The sequence below is a fragment of the Pinus tabuliformis genome, chromosome 5_2 (assembly GCF_031772625.1).
Source record: "Pinus tabuliformis cultivar Carrire ecotype Pingquan chromosome 5_2, CPIR1, whole genome shotgun sequence".
Classification (NCBI taxonomy): Eukaryota; Viridiplantae; Streptophyta; class Pinopsida; order Pinales; family Pinaceae; genus Pinus; species Pinus tabuliformis.
Window position 1 is genome coordinate 426,412,089 of NC_142306.1, and position 12,620 is coordinate 426,424,708.

General features: G+C 32.2%; 1 pseudogene; it reads left to right on the plus strand.

The window, feature by feature from the left end:
* Positions 1 to 801: 801 nt before the first annotated feature.
* Positions 802 to 12,620, plus strand: part of LOC149159429 (amino acid permease 3-like) — a 106,208-nt pseudogene continuing 94,389 nt past the window's right edge.

Sequence of the window (12,620 nt, forward strand, 5' to 3'; positions counted from 1 at the left end):
TTTTTCAATGAAATAGAAATCAAATGCATTTTAATATATAATATTAAAATTTGTTTGTGTACATAAAAACTGCAATCTTTATTCAATTTTTAAATAAAAATGTTTTTATTTTAAGAAAAGAAATATAATTCAAAAAAATTATTGGATTATTATTAAAAATATTAAATATTTTGTTAATTTTATATTATATATATTATTTAATGTTTAAATTAAATACATAATGATTTAATGATATAAATAAATTTATTAAAAATATAAAAATATTAATAAAAATATGTTTTTTCAAAATAAAAATTATTTATTATATTATTTTATAATTTTTTTCAAAATAATTTTTAATAAATAAATTTATTAAAAATATAAAAATATTAATAAAAATATGTTTTTTCAAAATAAAAATTATTTATTATATTATTTTATAATTTTTTTCAAAATAATTTTTAATAAAAATATTAATGATGAATCATTCGTATAGATTTAAAACACATCAATAAAAAATTTCTCTTATATAATTTTATCAAAATTTTTTTTACTTAAAAAATATTAATATTAACCCAACAATATCATAAATGGTCGCCATTAACAAAGTCGCTAAAGATCTCTTTCTAGAGAAATAATTTCTCCTCACCATCCTTACCGAATGATGTTTTCTATTTTAACGAACTCCGAGAAGAGAACGATACCTTTTGAATTTTAACACCGACCAGAGCATGGTACATTCCTCGTGGTTGTTCTCCCCCTTGGAATTCAATATGACAGGGATTGAATCCATACCTATCCATTCAAAGTTCTGTCAGGAAGATGAAGACGTTCGGTGCATTGACTCGTGTGTTACTTGAAATGAATGGTAAGTATTGAAATGTTCTATGAAGCATAAGTACCTTGGTATACTTTGTTCTTAATATTAAGATTAAGGAAACAATTATTTTGCTATATATTTATTCTCCTTTTCATGAATTATTCGCTTAAATTTGCCTTTTCTTTATTATTAATAAATATTAAGAAATAAAAATGATAAAAGTGTTTTGCAAATATGTTAATAATAAAAAATTACATATATTTTTGGAAATGTAGTGATTGTGTTAGGAAAAAGTTTAAAATTAACAGATAATTATGGTTTTTTAAAGAGCAAATTATAAGTCACAATATACAACACTTTATTACCATTTACTAATTTTCTAAACTATAGTATCTAGGTGTATATTCAGAATTTTTTTTAAGACAACATAAAATTTGACTTGTATTGAGATTTAATTATGATGATGGATTTGACTCTACTACACTGGATTAACCATTTTGTTGGAGGCTATTGTTGAAAAATCTATTAAGGCAATGGATAGAGTGATTTATCTTTTATTGATAACTGCTTGTGATTTCTTTTTACTTTTCTTATTTATTTAGCTTCTTTACTTATTTTTATGTTTGTGTATCATCAAACAACTACCAAAACAAGAAGAACAATAACACAAAATATAGGTTGCAAGCTAGGGAAAAAACCTCTCCACTTGAGAGGAAAACCCATAGATTTATTCTCTTCTTATAGATTCTTCAATTGAAGAATTCCAAGACCTCTAGACCAAGACTGTTACACTCCAAGACCAAGTCCAACCCTTCTTGATGATGTGCTTCCTTTGTTCAAGCCAAAACCCCAGTAAAATCTCTTCTAGTAGCACAACTTCGACCTCCAGTTGCAGAATTTCAACCTCTACTGTAGGTCTGAAATTTTTAGTCCTCCAGAAGCAGTTTTTTCCACACATGTGAGCTTCTTCTGGCCTTCCAAGGCTTCCTTAGACCTTCGCTTGACTTTTCTCTTCCTTCTGGAGCTTGAGGATGGCTTATTGTGAACTTCGTTGACCTTCTTTCCCTTCCTTCTTCAAGATCAAACCTGCAAAAGAAAACCCTCAACCAACTGCAGAAACCCTAGCCTTCGTTCACACATGTGAGAGAGAAATAGCCCAAAGACAAGTCTCCTTTGTCCTCTTCCTTCTTCGTTGCCTTCTTCTTCTTCCTCCTTCACTTGAATGAGTGAATGATGATTGTGTTCCAAGGAGGTCAAGTTTCCTTCTTTATATAGGCTTCTTAAGGTGGACGTTTCTCCTCAAATTAGGCTAACTTGGTCTTGAAGGGTATTTTGACATTTTTAAGGATAAACCTAATTTTCTTTACAAGTTACAATGTGCCCGATGGGGTCTTCAACTTATGACAATGATTCTTTTGACTTCTTAACCTAGGATAAACCCTAGAAGCACACTATGGGTGCTTGACTTATCAAATAAAAGACTTTGAGCATGAAACCCATGCTCCAATAATAATAATAATAATATTTTTTTTTTACGATTTACAAGAATCAAAAGTACATTTCATATTTATGAAGACCAAACCTAGTTACAAATTTTTCAACAACTACAACATCCAACTCCATGAGTGCAAGAGACACTTGAACCAAAGAATACACCAAATTGAAAGAAGCTTGAGTTCGCTATAAGTCCTTAATATAACTATGGAGACTATCTATTTCTTCATTTCTCTCTACAACATATGGCAATGATCAATTAGAATATCCACTACCGAAGTCAATTGTGAAGCAAGTTGTTCAATGTAGACTTGGAGTTGAAGAATGTTTTCAAGGGGGACCCCATCGTCATAGGAAGGAGCAATTTTTTGTCAATGGTGGTCATTCTCACAACAAACCAAATCAGTACGTCTCTGGCCCACAAGAATCATAGCAAAGGAAAGTTGTGAATGATCCCTGAGCCATATTAAAAGGAGTAAACTCAAGCGAACGATGAACACAAGCCAATTGATACCACCATGAACTGTAATGATACTAGGCGTACAAAGTTTTGAAGGCTTGAAGGGGGTTTGGGGGGATATGCAATACAAACCATATAAGGAGATGATGGGATAATATAGAAGATCCATTCTAAATTGGGGCAAAAAAAGCATCATCACAACCTCACAACATGCCAAGTGATGCAAGGTTGAGTTAAAAAATGACATCCAAATTAGGGTATAGGTCAGGTCTGTCTATATCTATTAATGCATAGTGTCTTTTTTCTTCATAGGTGATTGGCTTGGCTAATATGTGAATTATTGTATTATTGTCTCTCAATACATGAAATGAAGACACTGCTAGGATGTGGCATACCCCTCTCCAAATGCACTTAAAAATGGAACTCAACTTGGGGTCAAAGGGGGAGGAATCATTATGCAGTTGTCTAATTGTGATATTAGAGTCTCCCACTAATAATAATTTCCCAAGAGAGATACATGGGGCAAGAGAGGCACCTCGGAAAAGAGCAAACTCTTCAACTTGGTTTTTTGTATCCCTTCCCAGACTCCATGACTATGTAAATTCTTTTTGTTCTTTAGAGCCATAGATAACACCCCCCCTTCCCCCACCCTTGGGGCACATTCCACCCTAGTTTATAATCTAATAAAATTGGTATAAAAAATGAGAAAAGGTGAAGTGGAGATTAATAATGATAATCTTGTTAGTAGTTAGTCATTAAGTTGTTGGTTATATATATATATATATATAAAAACAGAGACATGCACAAACTTAATTATCCCTATTTTTTTTTTTTATTATCAAATGTGCCTATAAGAAGAATGCAGTATCATGTAGAAGACATGGTTTGGACATCAAATTAATATCTTCCATTTCTTATCTATTTGTCTTTATTTGTATCAAAGCTTGTGTTCCTTACTTCCATAACCAAGGTAAGCAAAGCGTACAACATCCTCTATCTTAGGAATCATTTTCCAAGATCTATTTAGGACTAAATCTCTTCAGGTAGACAATAATATGTGCATTAACAAAGAAAAACAAAGAAATTAGGAAAATATTTTGGGCTAAGTATTCCACATCGCACTTCCCAAAACCTCTCAAAGTGAATACGTATCTCTTGTAGATATACAAGTATAGTTCACACAAAAATAACAACAACATGTACAACTACATATTATAGGTGATCCAACATTAGAATCAAGTGATCATTAAACTTATTGAACAAATTACACATCTAAAATTTTGTAGTGTCACATTAGTGCCTTCCTCTAGCCAACATTGGAATCCTAAAGTGACTTATCTCTAGTTTTCCAATGCATTTGATGGTGAACAAAAGGATGCATAGATCAATATTTCTCCTCTTACTATAAGCATAATGCTAAGCTATTAGAGCATGATAATATGGCATTGGAAACCTATCAACTCTAGGGGCGAGCAACTCAATGGTAGAATTTTTATAAAGATGGATCAAAGCTACATCTCTATGTGTAGAACTTAAGAACAAAGCAACGATCCATGCTTCTTGTTGGAATCACTAGTTTGAATATTTTCTACACAACTTTTTGTAAGCATTTACATCTTGCTAGGTATAGTGAAGGTTTATGGGAAAACTAGCTTTAGCTATGGCAATTTTATAACCAACAATGCACCAATACACTGAGGTCTTTTACAAACTTTAATTTCAACTACCTAGTTTAGATCTCATATGGGTACTTAATATTAAGTTAAATTCCCATTTTCTTCCTTAGATGTGTAATGAAGTTGCCTTGGTCCCTACTGTGTCTTTTTCTTTAGTGAAGATTTATGAGCAAAGTGGCCTTACCTATGGTAGTGAGTCTAGATAGAAAAATGCACCAATACATTGAGGTCTTTTACAAACTTCAAGTTCAAATATCCATTTTAGATCTCAAATAAGTACTTCTTATTAAATTTAATTCCTTCTTGCTTCGTTAGTTATTTAATGAAGTTTCCCTGGTCCCTACTATGTCATTTTATTTATCATCTTAGAATGCTCTTGTAGTAGGAAAGAAGTTGAGAAATCGCCCATTATCTCCTCATTCCCCATCCTAACTGCCTCCCTCCCTAATGACCCCAACGGTTTCTTCTACATCACCTCCACCACTCAATAAATACTATAGTTTTCTTATGACCTCTTCTCATAGCATGACCAATCATCATTCTCTCTAATAACCACCCACTATGAAGACTACGCTCTCCAAACCTTCACCCACTATGTCATCTTCTAATCCTACTCTAAAAGTGAACAATTTAGCGAATCCTACTGAACCTAATCCACGTCTCATGCTCATGACTCAGAATTATAGTCATGTTTACCATGGGTCCTTCTTCACTTACAATTGCTAGGTTAAAAATTAGATAGTTACAATGACTCTTGATAATGGTAGTAAAGTAAAATTATTCTTAGCTTCTCTTATTAAAGCATTGGACCTTCCTATCACTCTTCACCACTACTTATATTGTTTAGAATGAGACATTGATGGTTGAGTGAAACCATGAAGATGGTTTACACTTTTGGTCCAAATGTGGTGATGAAATTTCGAAATTTTACTTTTTTATTGAATTGAATCCCTCAAAATTCATATAATCTTTGTGAATTTTGATTTGGAGTAAAATGACAATTTGTGGAGAACTATGTCGTTGTTCTAATGATTTTTTTTTTTTTTTTTAAATATTAGTGTCATATAATCTGTGAATTTACCATTAAATTAAATGTTTGTCCTTGCAATTCTTCGCAAATATTAACATGTATGTGCGTGTTCATGTGAAATAAATTAGTATTGTGTGTGTGTGTGTGAGATCTACACAAAGAGCACTTACTTTACTTTTTATGCAAAATTATATTTTATTATTATTTTTGAAGTTGGCGAATTAATATTTGAATTGCAATTTTCAAACACATGCATTTTTGCATGAGTTTTTTCTATTATTTAAATAAATTCAAAAACCAAGAGTACCCTTTTGAAGAGGACTTGTAAATGAAGTGAATGCAATTTTTTGAAATCTTTTAGTTTTGTATATTTTATGTTATTAATTGTTCGTTCAGCTCCTTCAAAATTGTCCCAAAAAATTTCAAGCATAAAGTTTAAAAGAAATTAGATAAAAAATATCATATGAATTTGAAAATTTCAAACTCATATACGATTGGATATGATTCCTTCATGGATCCAATATGATCAACTCTGCCACATGAATACTTATATTTTTATGTAAAAAATCATATGCCAGCTTTCCTCAAAAAATATAGCATAAATAATAATGTCATTCTTAAAATAACATGAATAATTATCTTTTATGCAAAATATATCTATAAATATTTTCTCAAAAAAATATCATAAATAATTATCTTTTATACACATGATTCACATATAATTTTTTCAAGAAAATATCATTTTTATCTTTTTAGACACAAGTCCCTGCAAACTTTTCAAGAATCTGATGAATAGAAACCATGTCAATATTTCCAAAAATATTAATAAAATAATCTACTTTTGATGCATATGCAATATTTTTCAAGAGAAACATGGGTACTTATCTTAGCCGCCATTATCGCAGACGAGCCCATCCAAAATAAACTCTCACAAGAGGAATATGAATGACAACTCTTCCTCCTTCAGGGCATCTACACATTCCTTACAGAGAATGATCAAGAGAGTCATTTTATTTGTTTTGGAGTTTTGGCGTCGTTTGTGTATAGTACATGTGTGGTATTATTTTATTTAAAAATAATATTGTTTTTTGAAATGGAAATCATTTTACTTAATAAAATATTAAAACAATTTAAATGTAGTATTATCAAAAATATGTTTTATGTACTTTATTTATGAATATTGATAATATAAACCGATCATATAAATTTTATTTTTGAATATTAGAATTAAAATTTTATAAATGTAAAAATTGTATTTATAATATAAATTATATTTTTTAATAGAATGATAATGTTTTAATGATGAATCACATTAGAGAGTTTGAAACGTGGACCATTAAACTTATATATAATCTAAGACTAGTTGCTTATATATAATTAATATTGGGATAACAACAATTATAGATTGTTTAATTATTTATTAATTTATGGACCATAATAAGTTTGAATGACATAAATATTATATGCTATACCTTTATTAAGCATAGTCATTTAGTTAACGAATGAATTATTTCAAGTTTAGTTAATAATAATATATTTTTTAAATATACATAGGAATTCTTTTAATATATTATTTACCAAATTTAGCTGTTTTCCAAGAATAATAAGAATTTATTATATCAAGAATATTAGTGGTTTGACTTTGTCCTTTAGGTCAAACTAGCCGTTGGCAATATAGCCGTTGGAGTCTCTGCACGCTCTATTTAATCAAGCTAAGCCAGATCAGTTCTTCATCTTGTCCTGACGATGAACCACACTGGTTGGTTCGAAACGCGTCGACAATAGATTGGTTATGTGATTTCGCCGAAAAGTTTCTGAACAATGTTATGGATCACAGAAGTCTAAATTCCTTAACAATATAAATTACAAAAATCTAAAATAAAGAATGATAATAGTTAATGTTTTTAAAAATTAATAAAAAAATATTATTTTCAAATATTAAATTTAATATTTTGTAAGCCGGAAAAAAATAATAAAATATAATAAATATGATTTTACTCATAAAATTAGTAATTATTAATTTTGTGAAATTATGAAAAATATAGATTTTTTTTAATAATTGTTAGTTTTATATGAAATTATGAAAAATATAGATTTTTTTTTAATAATTGTTAATTTTATATAAAACTAATTGTGACAAATTATTTTTTTATCTAGCCATTGAATATAAAGATAAATTTTCAGTGATCATAAAAATACCTTTGTTAAAACTCCAAGCTATAAATTAATTAGATATAATTTCTGATCATAGATTCTTACTTTAAAGTGCAAAAATGGTTTGCTATTTAAAAACTGAGTCATAATTAGGAATTTACATATTAAAAAAAATTACAAACTAATTAAAAATATATAAAAAAATAATTTAAAAAAACAGGTAATAAGAATTAAAAAAAATCATATCAAATACATTAAAAAAATGTTTTAAATATATTTATTGTATAATGAAAGAAATTTATAAAATGTTTATTAAAAATATATATAGGAAAATAAAAATGACATAATAGTATGAAAGAAAAAGGAAATATAACTATTTAATTTTTAAAATAAATTATGTTTAAAACTTGTCTATTAAATCTTGAATAGACTGTGATTGGATGTTCTATTAAGGCATTCTTTGATGTGAAGTTATCAGTTCAATTCCCTCTCCTGATCTGGGTGATATATGGGACCTGATGAAGATGTAGCCCCGCAAAGCTTAAAAAAATGCTTTTAAATCCTTTTTTTTAAATGTAAAGTAATTCAGCCTATTTAGTTTATGTGTTTGACCAAATACCTTGAATATTATTAAAGTCACGTTTCCTTTTCTCCTTGGTTTCTTTCCACTAAACCAATCATTTCATCAATCCGGGCAGTGCTAAATGAATATATTGATAAGCAACACATAGATTTCTTAGCCTCGGGTTAGAGGAAATGGGAGCTAAAGGAAATGGATTCTCAGAGAGATTTCTTGGTGAGGAATGATAGTAATAAAAAATGGAAAAAAAGGAAATCTAAGTTTCAAGTCCACTAGGAGAAGTGCATAAGACATGTTAAGGATGCATGCAATCCACTTAGAATTCATGGAAGTTGGATAGGGAATAGTAGCTGCATAGATTCTTTCCTTCCTTCTTGCATGGGCGATAGAAATAACTAACCAAACATAAGAAACTATAGTAGAGATGTTAAACGAAAAATGTCATGGACCAATCATGGTGGAGATTCTTCCATCTCCACTCTTTATTGACCTAGTGAAAGAAGTCATAAAGGAAAAAAAACATATCATTAAGTGTTTAATTGAAAATTCATTAAAACATATATTTAAAAATATATATATTATATAATATGAATTTGAAAAATTAAAATATTTATATTTTAGAGCAATGAAAAAGAAGAACTCAATTTGGCTAGCCATAAGCGAAATGTTAAAATACGATTGAGAAAAGATTGAGCTAATGATGAGATTCTTATCATTAGTTCAATTGTTCCTCTATCTTATTAGTCCCTGCCATCTGGCATTCGGCAGGGACTATAGTAATCGATCAGGGTGGAGTTAGCATTAGTTCTGCGGTGTTATTAGTTGTTTAACATAAGGTTTGCAAATCGCCTTTGCGCCGATGTGCTAGATAACCTAAGTTCGATTTGCACCTGACGCTTCGCCATCTTATTTGGCCTCTTCCCGAGGCGGAAGAGGCCCGATCATAGCTTAAATTACCTTTATGCCCAGTGCATTCTCCCTAACCGTCAACGGTCTGGTTTTAATGTTAACATTAATTCCATTAATTCGTATTATCTGCAGGGGTATGCTAAGGATTCCTAAGCTTTGGTGTTAAGCTGCAGGTGTCCGTGGATGCCGGCAGGTGTCATGAACCTGCTCTGCCTCTGTGCCGGCTCGTTACGCTCTGCACCGACTCGTTATATATCAGCTTCATCTGAGAGGCATGATCCAGCGGTCCACTGGGGGATGCCTTCGTCTCTCCGGCTATGTCTAGCGGTCTTGGGAGCCCATCGTGCTGAGTTTCCGCTATCTGCTGTCTACTGTTTTCGACTTCCATGTCTGTCCCGAGGTCTTTTGCAAGAGACGCCAGGGTAATCCCTGGTACCTTTCATGCTTTTCTTGAATTCTTCTTTCTGATCGCTTTGCTGAATTTTAACTCAATCTTCTGATACATAAAAGAACCAGAATAAATTAGGAGACAAATTTCTTGGCGGAAATACTTGCACTGCTAAAAGGAAATAAATATTTCCCTTGTACCTTTCATGCTTTTCTTGAATACTCAATCTTCTGATACATAAAAGAACCAGAATAAATTAGGAGACAAATTTCTTGGCGGAAATACTTGCACTGCTAAAAGGAAATAAATATTTCCCTTGTACCTTTCATGCTTTTCTTGAATTCTTCTTTCTGATCGCTTTGCTGAATTTTAACTCAATCTTCTGATACATAAAAGAACCAGAATAAATTAGGAGACAAATTTCTAGTTAAAATCTTCTGATACATAAAAGAACCAGAATAAATTAGGAGACAAATTTCTTGGCGGAAATACTTGCACTGCTAAAAGGAAATAAATATTTCCCTTGTACCTTTCATGCTTTTCTTACCTTTCATGCTTTTCTTGAATTCTTCTTTCTGATCGCTTTGCTGAATTTTAACTCAATCTTCTGATACATAAAAGAACCAGAATAAATTAGGAGACAAATTTCTTGGCGGAAATACTTGCACTGCTAAAAGGAAATAAATATTTACACCTTTAGGACTATTATAATATGTTCAGAAACACCATTCGACAGCTTGAGAAGACTTTCTTTTGTTATCTTAAGTAAACAAGTAGCAAACTGGGAAATCTGAGCATTATAATATAAACTAAAATCGTTTTAGAAGCTGAAAAGAAGAACCCAAAATGGGTGTTCAGGAAACGAATGTTTCCAAGAGGGTCATGGCCCAAATCCGGTTCAGACTCTTACAAGCCTTTTGTTGTAATCAGACTGTGAGGCGTAATCTTCAGAAGTAGACTAACCGCGAATTGGGGCTCCTGAGCCTCTGCGCTGCTTGCTGCGAGCCCGCCCGGACACTGCCCTCTGTGACCTGGGAGTCTCCTTTATAGGCAGTATTTCAGGGATTATCGCTTCATCGGTTGCGTACTGGTTCTGCTACTACTGGTGCTGCTGGACATGGAAACGCTGAGTCGGTTTCGTTTCTAGTACTTAGTAATATTTGTCCTGTGAGATACACCACGTGTCACATTACATGCCACCATGTCAGCAAACCACGTGGTATCTGCATGTACTGGCCATGTGCATGAAGATGCGGACTTGGCCGCCTTAGAATAGGCTCTGCAACGGACATATATGCTCTGGGAAATGGAATTTTCCGCTCTGGTATAGGCTCTACAACTAGGCAATGGATGTTCCATTAAATAATTACATTTTCCCTGCTATGCAGATTTTAGATTTTCCCTGCTATTCAAATTTTAGATTTGTTGTGCAAGTTCATATTTTAGATTTGCTATGAAGGTACCAGATAAGGTTTTAACAAAAGTAAGCTCTAATCACTCAACATCCTTTTTCCTGCCATTCTGGAGCATCAAAGAACATGTCAACAACAAGTAAACAACAAAACTAACATTTTTTAAGTGCTTCGAATGCACTTATATGCCTTTCTATAAGTTCTTCAACTATATTTCATGGTATAGAAATTGATTAAATATATAAACATACATGTAGCTACAGACAGGTATAGAGCCTGCTTTTTATTCAACTTAAGCTTCCTCCTCAGCTCAGTCTGCATCCCAGCTCTGAGATGTGTATTTCATAGAAGCTGGAGTCCATGAAAGAACATGAGTCCTATCAGCATGTTACCAGGAAGGAGGAAAACAAGAAACAATGGTAAGAATGTATTCCCTTTAAGCTCCTTTAAAAATTACAGAGAGGACAATATTAGATGCAGGAGTAGGATACCTTTGATATGGAACCCGAGATGCACGAGTAGCAGATGGAGTAGCACCAGTACGATGAAGGGCAAATTCTGAGACGCAAAAACGTAGGGCAGGCAAGCTTAAACAAGCGTTGTTGTTGCGATTTTCATGAGCTGGTGTTTTTAGGATTTTAATTTTCTCTTACCACATACTGGTCTTCTTCAGAGACATGAAGACAAGTTTTATTTTCATGTGACATGTTTCATTTTCTTTACTCATGTCTACAGGTTTCGTTTTCTATGGGCATGCCATGTTTCATGTGCTTTCACTAACCACGTGGATTCACGCCTGGCTGAAAACCGCAAGTTGCACGTGGGTCCATAATATGATGAATTGCTGCGATATTGTATATACTGTATTGGTGGCCCGAAACCACCATGCCGGTTGCTCCCATTACATTGTTTAATAACTGTGGCTTTTTAACTGCATTTTTAATATATACATGCGTTGGCATATTACTGTGTTGCCATCGCGTATTAATTTTGTTTTTAATACATGCGTTTTCTGTGGTTGTTAATGCAATTCATTATTTTGTTGACTGGTATAATGCTCCACCTCACCATACATTGAATATATAACGCCCCCTCTGTTACAAAGTATTTAATGCTGGCGCAGTCCAAAACATAAAGTATATAACACTGGCCTCCACGTTGGCCATATAACGTTGGTCAACATACATCCCATACTTTGGTTAATATATAAAGCAGACCATACGTTGGTTAATATGTAGCACATGCCATACATTGGTTAATGTATAATGCATGCCCGATAGTCATAACTGTGCCATTTAATTTCATATAACTCATCCCCTCTTCTGGCCTCCATATATAACACTTCCTCCATATATAACTCTCCCCCAATTATACCTTTGTTTTAAGACCTCGAAATTTCTTTTGTAAACCCAATTTTGCTCTCGGTCTCCAATCTTGCACCAGCCGAGCTTCAAAATAGATCATTTTCTTATTGGGCAACTTCTGTTACACTTGAGCCGGGATGCTCTAGCTGCCTCAAAAGTAACTTGTAAATTTTCAGCTGTTTCAAAAGTAACTTGTAAATGCTGACTCAAAAGTAACTTGTAAATCTTCAGCTGTTTCAAAAGTAACTTGTAAATCTTCAGCTGCCTCATAAGTAACTTGTAAATCCTTTCACTTTAAGACATTGTAAAGCCTTCCACAGGCAGGGACTTGCTGCGATGCAGCTTCCCTTGTTT